General features: G+C 44.0%; 1 long non-coding RNA gene across 1 annotated transcript; it reads right to left on the bottom strand.

The window, feature by feature from the left end:
* Nucleotides 1-1,336: 1,336 nt before the first annotated feature.
* On the bottom strand, nucleotides 1,337-11,362 carry LOC109281195 (uncharacterized). Its single transcript, XR_002087763.2, has 2 exons — nucleotides 10,241-11,362; nucleotides 1,337-1,737 (listed from the first exon to the last, which is right to left on the bottom strand). It is a non-coding gene; the product is annotated as an uncharacterized LOC109281195 (long non-coding RNA).
* Nucleotides 11,363-11,695: the final 333 nt, after the last annotated feature.

Below are 11,695 nucleotides of genomic sequence, written 5' to 3' on the forward strand. Positions count from 1 at the left end.
TCTGCTCAGGGTCACCCATGGAATTATCATTGGTGCACACATGGATGAGCAGTATGGGATAGTAGTCAGAGGGCTGGATGAGTCTCAGTAATCCCTCCATGACATCTCAAATCCAGGCTCTGGGCAAGCAGCAAACCTCCCAAGACAACAGGTCAGGCTGGCAGATGGATGCCTCTGTCCCCCATAGAAGGCAGTCTCCAACCACCAACACCCCTTGCTTCCTGTTGGTGGCAGTGGTCTCAGTCCTCCCAACCTTGGCAGTGCCTGGCTTGGTCTCTTCCACCAACAGAACATGCTCCTCCTCCTCTGTTACTAGGGCTCATATCTGTTCTCAAAGCAAACTGCTACAGCTGGAGATGAAAACTTCTGCTTGCTCCCAGAAGTCACAAGCTTTCACCTTCCAGCTTCCACTTTCCTAGGAGTCCATGTCCTTTTCATTTTTTAGTGCTGCTTCTGGTGGTCTTTCCTCCACAATCCCTGAGGTCTCCTTCAGCATTGAATCGATGAAGTCCTCATGGTGGAGGATGGTTCGAAGCCTACCTCTTCCTTTAGCTCTCTTGCCTGTTCCCTGATGGACACCACCAGGAGGCACCGCTCACATTATAACAAGGGTGGGCAAAATGCAGCCCATGGGCCAGATGTGGCCCACCAGGCAATTCTGTCTGGCCTGTGGGGCCCCAACAAATTTAGAAAATTAATATTTATCTGCCCCTGGCTGCCTGTCATGCGGCCCTTGGTGGCTTGCCAAAACTCAGGAAGCAGCCCTCCACCCAAAATAATTGCCCACCCCAGCATTATAGGCACTACCCCACCTGGCTGTCACTGAAAGGACTTGTAAGCTGCAATCTCCACAGCACCAAACCAGCTAGAAGCCTCAATGGCAAGCAGTCCTGCCTCGACGGACACCTCACAGGTGCAAGTACAGTCCTTGAATCTTACCATTCCTCTGCTGTCAGCAAATACATCTGAGCCCTGCTGGCAAAGTATCTTCTCCCCCTCCAGTTCTGATCAACACGGAGCATGTCAACCTACTACTACTGTCTGTTATTACATTCACTCAAGAGGCACAGGTTCTATGAGATGGATTTAAGTTCCATTCCTGCTAGTGACCCATGTAGGTATCATTATGATGCTATGTAATTGGCTTTAGATTTGGGTTCTTTTTTCCCCAGTTTGCTTTTTAAAAAAATCGAGGATATTACACACACACAGCAGCACGTGCACACTCACCTGCATCAAAAAAATTTCCCACAGTTAGGCACTCGAAAAGTTAAGGAAATATCATAACTAAGTTTCCCTCTCAGCATCACATTAACTCAGCACCTTTGGGCAGATGTATTATGATACAGTCTTTAATTACATGATTGCAAGCTATTTTTTTAACAGGATCCCTGCTTCATTCATCTCATGGTACAGACAGTGCTCTGGGGATGAGTCAGTTGTGTAGAAAAGCAGTTGTTTTCCGTAGTTATCTGGCATCATTTATAGCATAACTTAGAATGTGTGTAGTGAATGAGGCATGGGATCACAGAAAGAAAAGAGTTGGCCCTCAGGTTAGATAAGGTGAAGGTTGCCTTGGAGAACTATCCTTGGTCTGTCACAGAGTCTCCATTGTGATTCTTGGGAAGTCAATGAAAACGCGTTTTTCACAGATGGTCACTAACTTGCAGTTCTCAGTTTCAGTGCGCTTGACTTGTGACCCCGAGTACTGCGAGCTTCTGATGAAGTCAAGGGAAGCTGTGAGAGGGATGTAAACATATGGAATATCAGGTCCTAAGTATCTCAAATTGCCTGATCACAATTATCAAACAGTTTGATCTCTCTCTGCTTCAATTTCCCATGTGTAAAAGAGAAATACCACACCTTCTTTTGAAGTGGTGTTGGGAAAATGAATTTGTTCATTTTTCTGAGGCACTCAGATACCATTTAGTGATGAACACTACAGAAACTCGCACAAGCACATTAATAATTAATTTTGTCTTCAGAGAAGGCTTTGAACACTGTGCAGTAAGTAAGGCTTGGGGGTACATGTTGAACTGAGAGGAAAAACTAATATAACGAATGGCCATTTATTACATGAGGATCATCCTTTCTGAGCACTGACTGAGGCAAGAGTGTTGGGGACAAAATAGAATGGGAGCATGTAGTTAAAGATTTCAGAATTCAGATGTGTAAGGGGGGAACAAAGTAAGGCTTTAGTGCTAAGCATTTCCTAACTCCTGAGTGCCTGCCTTTGAAACCTCCATGATTTGTGTATAATTAAAAAACAAAGGGTAATTCTTTGTGGTAACAAATCACTTTTGCTTAAAATCCACCCAGTGTCTCAATATTCCTCCTTACTTCTAGTCCTAAACTTTTGTTTAGCTTGACTGGGTGTGTCTACATGTTCACTTTAATGTGTAGTAGCCTATTCTACTGCACATTAAAGTGTCACGTAAAAAAACATGCTATTATGCTAATGCACAGTAAAATAGGCTACTGTGCATTATACGTCACTTAAGAACTCTGCATTCATTACTGAGCATTAAGACAGTCCAATGCACATTTGGTTAGTACCTCACATTGGAAGGTGCCTGTACGTGAGCGTGGAGGATGCTCTGATGGACTGTAATTACAGAGCATTGGAGCAGACTCAATTAATCAAGTTTGCTGGAGCGTGGTAATCAACCCCTCCTGTGACTCATGTATCAGCGTCCCCATGCTTAAAAATGGCATGGATGCTTGAACTAAGCTCATCAAATGAGCTTTAGTTCAAGCGCCCCCACCACCATCTTTAAGTGACGGGATGCTGATACACGAGACGCTGCAGCACTTTTATTGAATTATCTAATTTATCTAATTAAAGTGCTGCCCCTGCTTACCTGGAGCACATATAAAAGTGCCCGGAGATACTAAATTTAATGTGCATTAGGAAAAATGCCTTAATGTATGTATAGATGCACCCACTGGGTCTGATCCAACACCCATCAGAGTAATGCAAAGGTTTCCTTGACTTTTAGATTTGATCTATTCTCAGACCTGACTGAGGCCTGATTCAAATCGCACTAAATCCAGTCAGAGTCTTTCCATCAATACAAATGGATATAGCATGATTCTTTTAGCCAAACTTGACAAAAATCTTTGGGCCACTTCTGGAGGAAAAGTGCTACATAATTTAATTATTAGAATAGAGCAGATAATTCACAAAAAAATTATATCAGCAACTGATGATCACTTGCTGGCACTGTGCAAATTTCCCACACGTAAGTGGTCTTTGAAATGTGTGCCTCTCTAGTGAATAATTCTTGGTCTACAGTTCACACAAAGGGGATGTTTATATATGTAGGTATGTCTTAAGGACAGACTTGCTAACATGGGAGCTTGTTTTGTAGATATATCATGTATTTCTTTTTTCAACATTTAATCTGTTTTTACAAGTTATTTCGTTCTTTATTTTAAGCTGCCCCAAGCCTCCCCTTTTCTTGGGAAGGATGGCATATAAATAAATTAATAGACAGAATTTGGCTTGTCTGTGCCTATAGATAGTGAGTGTTGGGAACAAATCTGGGGCAGCCTCCAGATCTTGAGGACATCAGTGAACTTGGATGGGCAAGGCTTGGGCCAGGCAAGTTCAGTGCTGCCTTCCCTAGGACAGCCCCTAACACAATAAAGGCAAACCTGTAGAATTCAGGGTTTAGTCACTGTTATAAGGCAACCTGGGTTTACTCAACACACCTTGGCATGCACATGTATATACACCTCTCTGGGTACTTACTGACCAGGCCCCAGTATCTCAGATACTAGACAAACACAGAATAAAAAGAGTCCTTTCCCCAAAAGAATACAGATCAGTGTGTGGGCATAGATTGTCTCCTATGATCTGTTTCCAGCTAACATTAGAAAGACACTGAAAAAATGCAGAGACATGAAAAGTTAATCTTTTTACAAACCAGCCCCCTCTCCCGCCAAACTTCAGGGTTTTGTTTAAGTTTAAACAATGGCAAAGACTGAACTCACTACTGGTTCCATATGAATTTGTTTGCTTGCTCCTTCAACAGAAACTTAAGCTAAAAGAAAAAGAAGCCTTACAATCACTTAGCATAATAGAAAAACTGAAGACATGAAGTTTTGCGAATAACAAAAGAGATACCAGAACTATATATACACTGTTCCCTTTCTAACAGTAGCTTTTTCTCACTATTGCCCACTGTGCACTCTGTAGCATTTCCCACTGCCCTTTGCTGTTGCAGATTGATAGTGACTTTTGCCCTTTCACTCCTTAGAGACCAAGACAATTATTTCTGCAATGCTTGCAACCTTCATCTAGTCAAGGGTCAATAGTCGTGGGATCTGTTTCATCCTTTGGTCTCCCCCATATGGAAAAAACTAATTGCATCAGCAAGATCAATCTATCACAATCCTCACAAATGAGGAGATGAAGAAAGGAGGGTCTAGAGTCTTTATCACTGGCTCAGAATGTTGAGGTGAAATTCAGGCAAGAAGCAAGACTGGGAGTTGTACTTGACTGGTTTGGACATAAAGTCTATGTTTCAGACAAAAGGCAAGATCCAAGCTCACATATCTAGATGATATTGAGTAGGCTACTGCTGCTTTCTGCAAGTTCCCAGGACAATGTCCTGTGTGGCACAGACCAATAGGAATCAAAGAGAGAACAGCCGATCAGACTGCAACTGCATGAAATACTCTTTTCCTTACCTCTCCTCTAGGATGTATTTAAATTCATGGAGGTGAGCACAGTATTTCATCTCTCTACAAGCATCCTGGCTTAAAATGATTGTCCCTGGAATTACATTCACTGGGTGCATCCACACATGCCTATTAATGCAAAACAATAAACTCCCACACTTATCGCACCAAAGTTTTTTGCTCCCGGTTGCCACGTTTACACATGCAGCCAGAACTGCAGCACATTGAGCCAGGTCACAGCAGGCCCAGCTGGCAGGAGGCCCAGGGGGTCAGCCTGCCAGCCTGGGGCTGCTACAACCCAGCTCAACATGCTGCAGGGTTGGGGGGAATAAGGGTGCTCCAGTGAGGGGCTACCCAGCAGGCAGCCCTTGTACTAAAGCACCCTTTTGCCCCAGCCAGCTGCACCAGCATTGACACGTACGCTTGTGCAGAGTAAAAAACTCCGCTGCAGGATAGTACTTGCACGTGTATATCCTGAGAGGTTTACTGCGGCACAAAATAGTCTGTCCCCATGTCTCTCCCATCAGTTCCAGTAGTCTTCCTTGGGTATTCCTGCTAAATACACAAAATTTCACTGGATATCATTTCCATGTGAATAGGGAGTGTGTAGTTCCCCAGTAAGGCATACAAAATAGGCATGGACAAGCAAGGCTTTCTTGAGGAGGGACTCTGAGGATGGAAGCTCATTTATGGGGTGTTGGCTGGGGTGTTATGACCCCGCACTCGTTCCTGCCTGGGGCAGGGGGTCAGACCTGATGATCTGTTTAGGTCCTTTCTGACCCTAAGCACTATGAAGCTATCTCACTTTAGCAAAAGTGGACACATTTAGTTATGATACCAAACAGTAGTTTGGTAAGTCATGTGTTTTATATACAAGTAAGGAATGACTTACAAATCTGAGCAGTTCAACACAAATATCTTTGCTCTGCTTTTCCTAAAATGGATCCTTTTGCACAAATTATGAGCTGTAAATCACCACTTTTGAGCTATCCCAGTTGAGCAAGGATTGTCTTGCTATATGTCAAAGCTGATTTTGAAACTTTGGTTATTTACAGCATTGGTTGCCTGTAGCAGTAGTGTAATGTGGGAGCAAAGAGGAGAGGGGTTTGAGCAGAGCACATGTCCCAGGTGCTGCCTAAGTTGAGGGGCACAAGAAGGATGGGGGTGGTGGAGGAGGTGCTTTACCCCAGGGCTACTTGCTGCAGCCTGTCTCACTGCTCTGCCTGTCTGCTGCCTTGCCTCATTCTTCTGGCACTTTCTAGCTCCAGGATGCAGCCAGCACAAGCTATAAGTGTCATAGAGCTCAAGGCATTCTGGAAATCTTAGTTTTGTACAATAGCAGTGGAGCTTGCTACTGCTGGATGGGGAGAACTGATCCCCATTTTTGGCTGTCAAATTTGTAATGATGAGTGGTGTTAAAGAAGTACACCTTCTTGATAAAAGCAAATCTTGTTTATTATGTTCATGAAAAGAACCTATTGATGTTTTCCAGACAACTCTGTAAAACAACCAGCAGCATTGGTGACATGTAGGGGGTGCACATGGGTGCACGCGCACCCCCTGCGAAAAGGCACTGCCGACACTGCTGATGGCACCTGCGGGCAGTCGCCACTCGCCACCCCACTCCCTCTTGCCACTGACACTGGCAGTGGCATTTGTGGGCAGTCCACAATCACCGCTGCCAGTGGTGTCTGTGGGTGGTCTCTGACCACTGGTCAGCGCTCACCATCCCCACACCAACAGTGCTGTGGCTGCCTGCAGGAGCTCCCCGCTTGCTGCTGCCATGCTCAAGCCGCCGCTACACTCCCACTGCTGACAGCATTGCTGCTGCCTGTGGGAGCCTGCCATGCCCCCCCAGCCTCCAGGGGCACACGGCGTTCACGACCAGCAGCACTCTGCTCTCCACTGGATCACAAAACAACATGTGCTCTCTGTTTCAGTTTCCAGCAACTTTTCTTAAGGAGACAGTGTACTATACCCACATAGTTTCATAGATGTTAGGGGCTGGAAGGGAGCTTAAAAGATCATCAGGTCCAGCCCCGCTGTGCTTGGGCAGGAAAGACTGCTGGGATCAGGTGACCCCAGCAAGTTGAGCATCAAGATACTTTTTGAAGATTGCCAGGGTGGGTGACTGTACTCTCCCCTTTTTAAACATCTAGCTTTCTAACAATAACACAACTTTAAGAAACCATTTTTTTCTTTTTCATAAAAAAGAACTATATTATAACACTAACATTAACATTGTTCGATAAGTCTTTGCAGTGCTTGCTTGGCATAGTCTGTTTGATCTGCATGGTGCTGCTTCAGTTTCCTCAGTAACTGAAGCAGGTGTCTGTTCTTGTCATGCCTCTGTCATCTCCTTTGAGCAACTTTTCTGAATCTGCTTGTGTGTAGTCTCCAGCTGTTCACTCCTCCTATCCTCCCCCCTTTGTTCAGGAATGAATTGCAAGTGTCTCCTGTTATCTCAAAAAGACTGTCCGTCCTGAGTCAATATGTCATAAGATTGTGGAACAACTTTATGAGCAACCTATGCTTTCTGGGCATTTATCCACATACTTTTCTGTCCCACGATGCACCAGAGATCTGCCACTTCAGAGCAGAGTTGATTGAGTCTGCTCCGAACGTGAGCTGAGGCGAACTGTGCTGCACCGTGTGCAGTTGTATAAGCGGCGAAATGCTTGTCAGCGTGCAGAAAATGGTGGTGGTGCACTTTTGAACTAAAGCACCTCCAATGTGTTTTAGTTCAAAAGCACTCTGCCGCCATTTTCTCAGTGCTGACACACATTTTGCCACTTATACAACTGCAAGAATCGCAGCACCAGACACTTTTCAAAGTGCCCAGTGCTGCAGTGCTTGCATGTGTAACAATGCCCTCTGTTCCCACCTTTCACCACTATAAAGACAAACTGCATCGTTGGGCTTCAGTGCCTGCAACACCCAGGACCCTTTGTCATAGTACAATTTTTATTTAGCTTTGGCCTTTTGTTTATACCTGTGCAAATCAGTGTCAGTCCTGTGATTTGTTACTGTCAGTCTGGGTAACCTAGTTCTCAACTTTCTGTTAAATAAAATCTCAGCAGGTGACAGGCCATGCGCTAGAGGAGCTGATCTGTAATTCAAAATTGCTAAATATGGATCACCACCTGAATCATTGACTTTCTTTAATAATCTCTTTATTATAGTTTTAACACCATTTTCCACAAGTCCATTAGACTGTGGGTATCTTGGGCTCGATGTAACATGCTGAAAACCATAGTTCCATGCACATTTTTTTAATTAATGCCCTGAAAATCGGGGGCCATTGTCAGACATATCCCTATGTGGAATTCCATGTCTGGAAAAGATTGATTTAAGGTGCAGTATAAGCTGCTGTGTAGTCACATCAACCAATAAAGTAACTTCAGGATAGTGAGAAAAATAATCTAAAACCAACAGGTAATCTTTGCCAGCTAGTGTAAACAAATCAATTCCCACTTTGTATCATGCGTCTTGAATATCATTGTCTATCCACATTGGTTCCTTCTTATTCTTAGGCTGGTATTTATGGCATGTGTCACATGTATGTACAGCATTTTCTATCTGACTATTCATGAGTGCCCAATATCATACCTCCCTGGCTCTCCTTTTGCATTTTCAATGCCCAGATGACCCTCATGTATTCTTTTAATCATATCTGCTGGTAATGATTTAGGTACTACCATCCTGTGTCCCTTGAACAAAACACCACCAATATCTGAGAGCTCTGCTTTAAACTGAAAATATGGACTTGCTATATAACGACTAGGCCAACCTAGTCGTTATATCACCTAGTGGTGATGGCTTTGTTAACCTTCTGCAGTGTGCCATCTTGTGCTGTAACCTCTACAAAGTTTTGCCACATCTCTGATACTGGGTAATATTTTCATATTCCACTGACATGCACAATGTCAGATTCCATTTCAGCATCAACAGTGTTGGCAACTGCCCTAGACAATGTATCTCCAATCACTAGTTCTTTGCCTGGCTTATAGTCTAATCTCAAATCATATAATTGTAACTGAAAAAAAAGTCTCTGTAGTCTGGGAGGTATATTAGCTAGCCCCTTTTTTTGCTATGATGACCAGAGGTTTGTGGTCAGTTTTTGCCACAACCGATCTTTCAGATATAAAAACATGAATTTTTTTGCACCCATGCACCAGAGCTAAAGCCTTCTTTTTTATCTGTGCTTATAGGCATTTTGTTTCTGTGAGGGCTCTGGATGCATGTGCCACTGAGCTCCAGTGATCACCAGACTTTTGCAATAGGGTTGCCCCAATGCCCTCTTTAGAGGCATCTGTGGACAATTTAGTTTCTCTTCTACTGTCAAAACATCTGAGAACTGGAACTGTTTCAATGAGTTTTTTTAACTTTGCAAATTCTTTGTCCATGTTGGCATCCCGTGTCCACTGAGTATGATTTTTCAGTAGCACTCTCAGTTTGCTGGTGTGCTCTGCAAGGTTTTCTATATACCTGCCTACATGGGTGACCATTCCCAGGAACCTTTGTACCCCTTCCTTATCTTGTGGGGGCGGCATGCTTGATATTGCCGTTATTCTCTCAGGATCTATTTGCACCCCACTTTTTGATATTCACTCCCCCAAGTAGGTGATTTCTTTAACTCTAAATCTGCATTTCTGCTTATTAAGTTTCAACCCTGCCACCATCTCCCTGTTGAGCTTTCTGTAGCCTCAAATCATGTTCCTCTTTGATAACATCCTTGTACGGGGCAGAAACAATGTACACTTTGATACCTGCTACTCCAGCAAAGATTTGCTGCACTTTCCTGTAAAAGATTTCAGGTGCTAATTTGAGGCCAAACAGGAGCCTGCAAAAGCAGTATCTCCCAAAAGGTGTATTAAAAGTCCATACCCTTGAGCTTTTTTCATCTAAAGGAACCTACCAACATCCCATGGATGTGTCCAGAATTGAAAAATATTTAGCACCAGCCATTTCACTAAATATATCCTCTCTCATAGACAATGGAAAGTGCTCTCTTTTTACAAATGTATTGAGTTCTTTTGGATCTAAGCATAATCTTAATGTCCAATCTTTCTTTTCTATAATTACTAACGAATGTACCCATTCAGTAAGTTCTTCTACTTTGTCAATTATTTTCAATGACACCAATTGGTTCAGCTCTTCTTTTAGTCTCCTTTGATGGCTAGAGGGACCTTTTTAGAGACATGAATAACCAGATAATTGGGTTCTGCCAACTCAATTTTATATTTAGTTTCCAATTTACCAATGCCTTCAAAAACATCAGAATATTGGTCTTCTATAAGCGTGTCCCTGGCCTTTGTTGCCTCTTAATTAAACCCAAATTCTGGCGGGTTTTTAGCCCCAGTATTGGCATATTTCCTATGGCTATGACAAAAGCTATTAGTTCAATTTGATCCTTAACTTTTACTTCTAGTTCACATACGCCTTTGGTGGGAATCATCTCCCCATTGTAAGCTCTTAGTTTTACATTTTTACCCTTGATCCAGTTTGCTTTTTGTTTTAATTTGCTAACAATTAGTTCTGGAAGCACATTTACCTGTGTACCTGTGTCCATTTTGTAGTTAATGACCCTTCCATTAGTTCCCAGTGCAACAGCCCAGTCATCTCCTGTCTCTGCAGTCACAGTCCCCACATAGAATTACTCCTCAGTGCTTTCATCAGCATTGTCTTGATATACTGCATTAGTTTGCATTCTTTGACTTCTCTGTGTGTTTGCTGCTCCTGGGTGCAGACTCTGGCAAAATGGTTATATCGCTTGCATGTATTATACAATTTTCCTAGTGCAGGGCATTGCCTGTTTGGGCATGTGACTCCACATTTCTTGCAATGTGGTGCTTTTTCACCTATAACCTCATTCCTTGGGCTGTCTATGAATCTTCCTGCTCTCCTTGCCTGCTTTCACCTTGATTGTCCCTTTGCTTGCTGTTTGCTTGGTCTACTGTAGCCGTTTCTGATTTTCCCTCCATTATTTGTAGACTATGGAGAGTAACTTCTGCTGCCTGGCACACTATCACTGCTTTGTCTAAAGTCAAACTCACATCCTTCAAGAGTTTTTTTCTGCAGTTTCAAATCTCCAATGCCTATTACTATCTGATCCTGTATGATAGACTCAGCTGCCTGAAGTTGCAGTCCTGGCTCATCAGCTTCAGGTCTGTTAGAAATTCCTCAGAAGATTCATCCTCTTTTTGCACTGTTTTGTGGAACTTGTATCTCTCAAATGTCCCACTTGTTTTTGGTGTGCAGTATTCTGCAAATTCCTGTGAGGCAGTCACATAGCTTTTCCTCTCATCCTGGTTTAGCTGAATGCTATTAAAGATATCAACAGCCTCAGGTCCAGCTGTATTCAGGAATACAGCTATTACCTGCGCATCTTCCTTTGCTGCATTCCCCATTGCTTACATGTATATGTCCAACCTTGTTTTTTTTCCATGATTCAGCAGCTTTATCTGACAGTTTCAGCTCTTTGGGGGGTTTCAGATGCTCCATTTCTTCAGCAGTTTCTTATCTTCCCCTTCACTTTCTTTGGACCCCACTCCTGGTACCATGTAATTTAGGCTTACCATATTTCTAGGTCCAAAAAAGAGGATTTGGGGGGGGAAGGGGGGAAATGACATGCCAGTGTCCTGCTTCTGCCCTTTCTGTTGCCCCTGGCAAGCCACAGCCCCACCCCCCAGCCCTGCTGCTTCCCCTCACTCCCAACCCACTGACCCCAGCCCCGCCAGTGCCCCTCACTCCCAAAACGTGCTACCCTGTCCCCCGCTCCCTGCTGGTGCCCCTCACGCGTGACCTGCAGCCCCCTGGCACTGCCAGTGCCTCACACAGCTAACCTAGTCACCTGCCCCACACCCGGGGGCCCCTCAATCATGTGCAGCCCCCTGCCTCCCTCTCAGCCCTGCCGTGCCCCTCACTCCCGACTCCCTGCGCTCCCTGCCGCCTCCAACCGCCCTCCCCCTCGAGATCGCGATTTTCACAAAGCCAAATCGATAACTCA

Source organism: Alligator mississippiensis, chromosome 1, assembly GCF_030867095.1.
Source record: "Alligator mississippiensis isolate rAllMis1 chromosome 1, rAllMis1, whole genome shotgun sequence".
Taxonomy (NCBI): domain Eukaryota; kingdom Metazoa; phylum Chordata; order Crocodylia; family Alligatoridae; genus Alligator; species Alligator mississippiensis.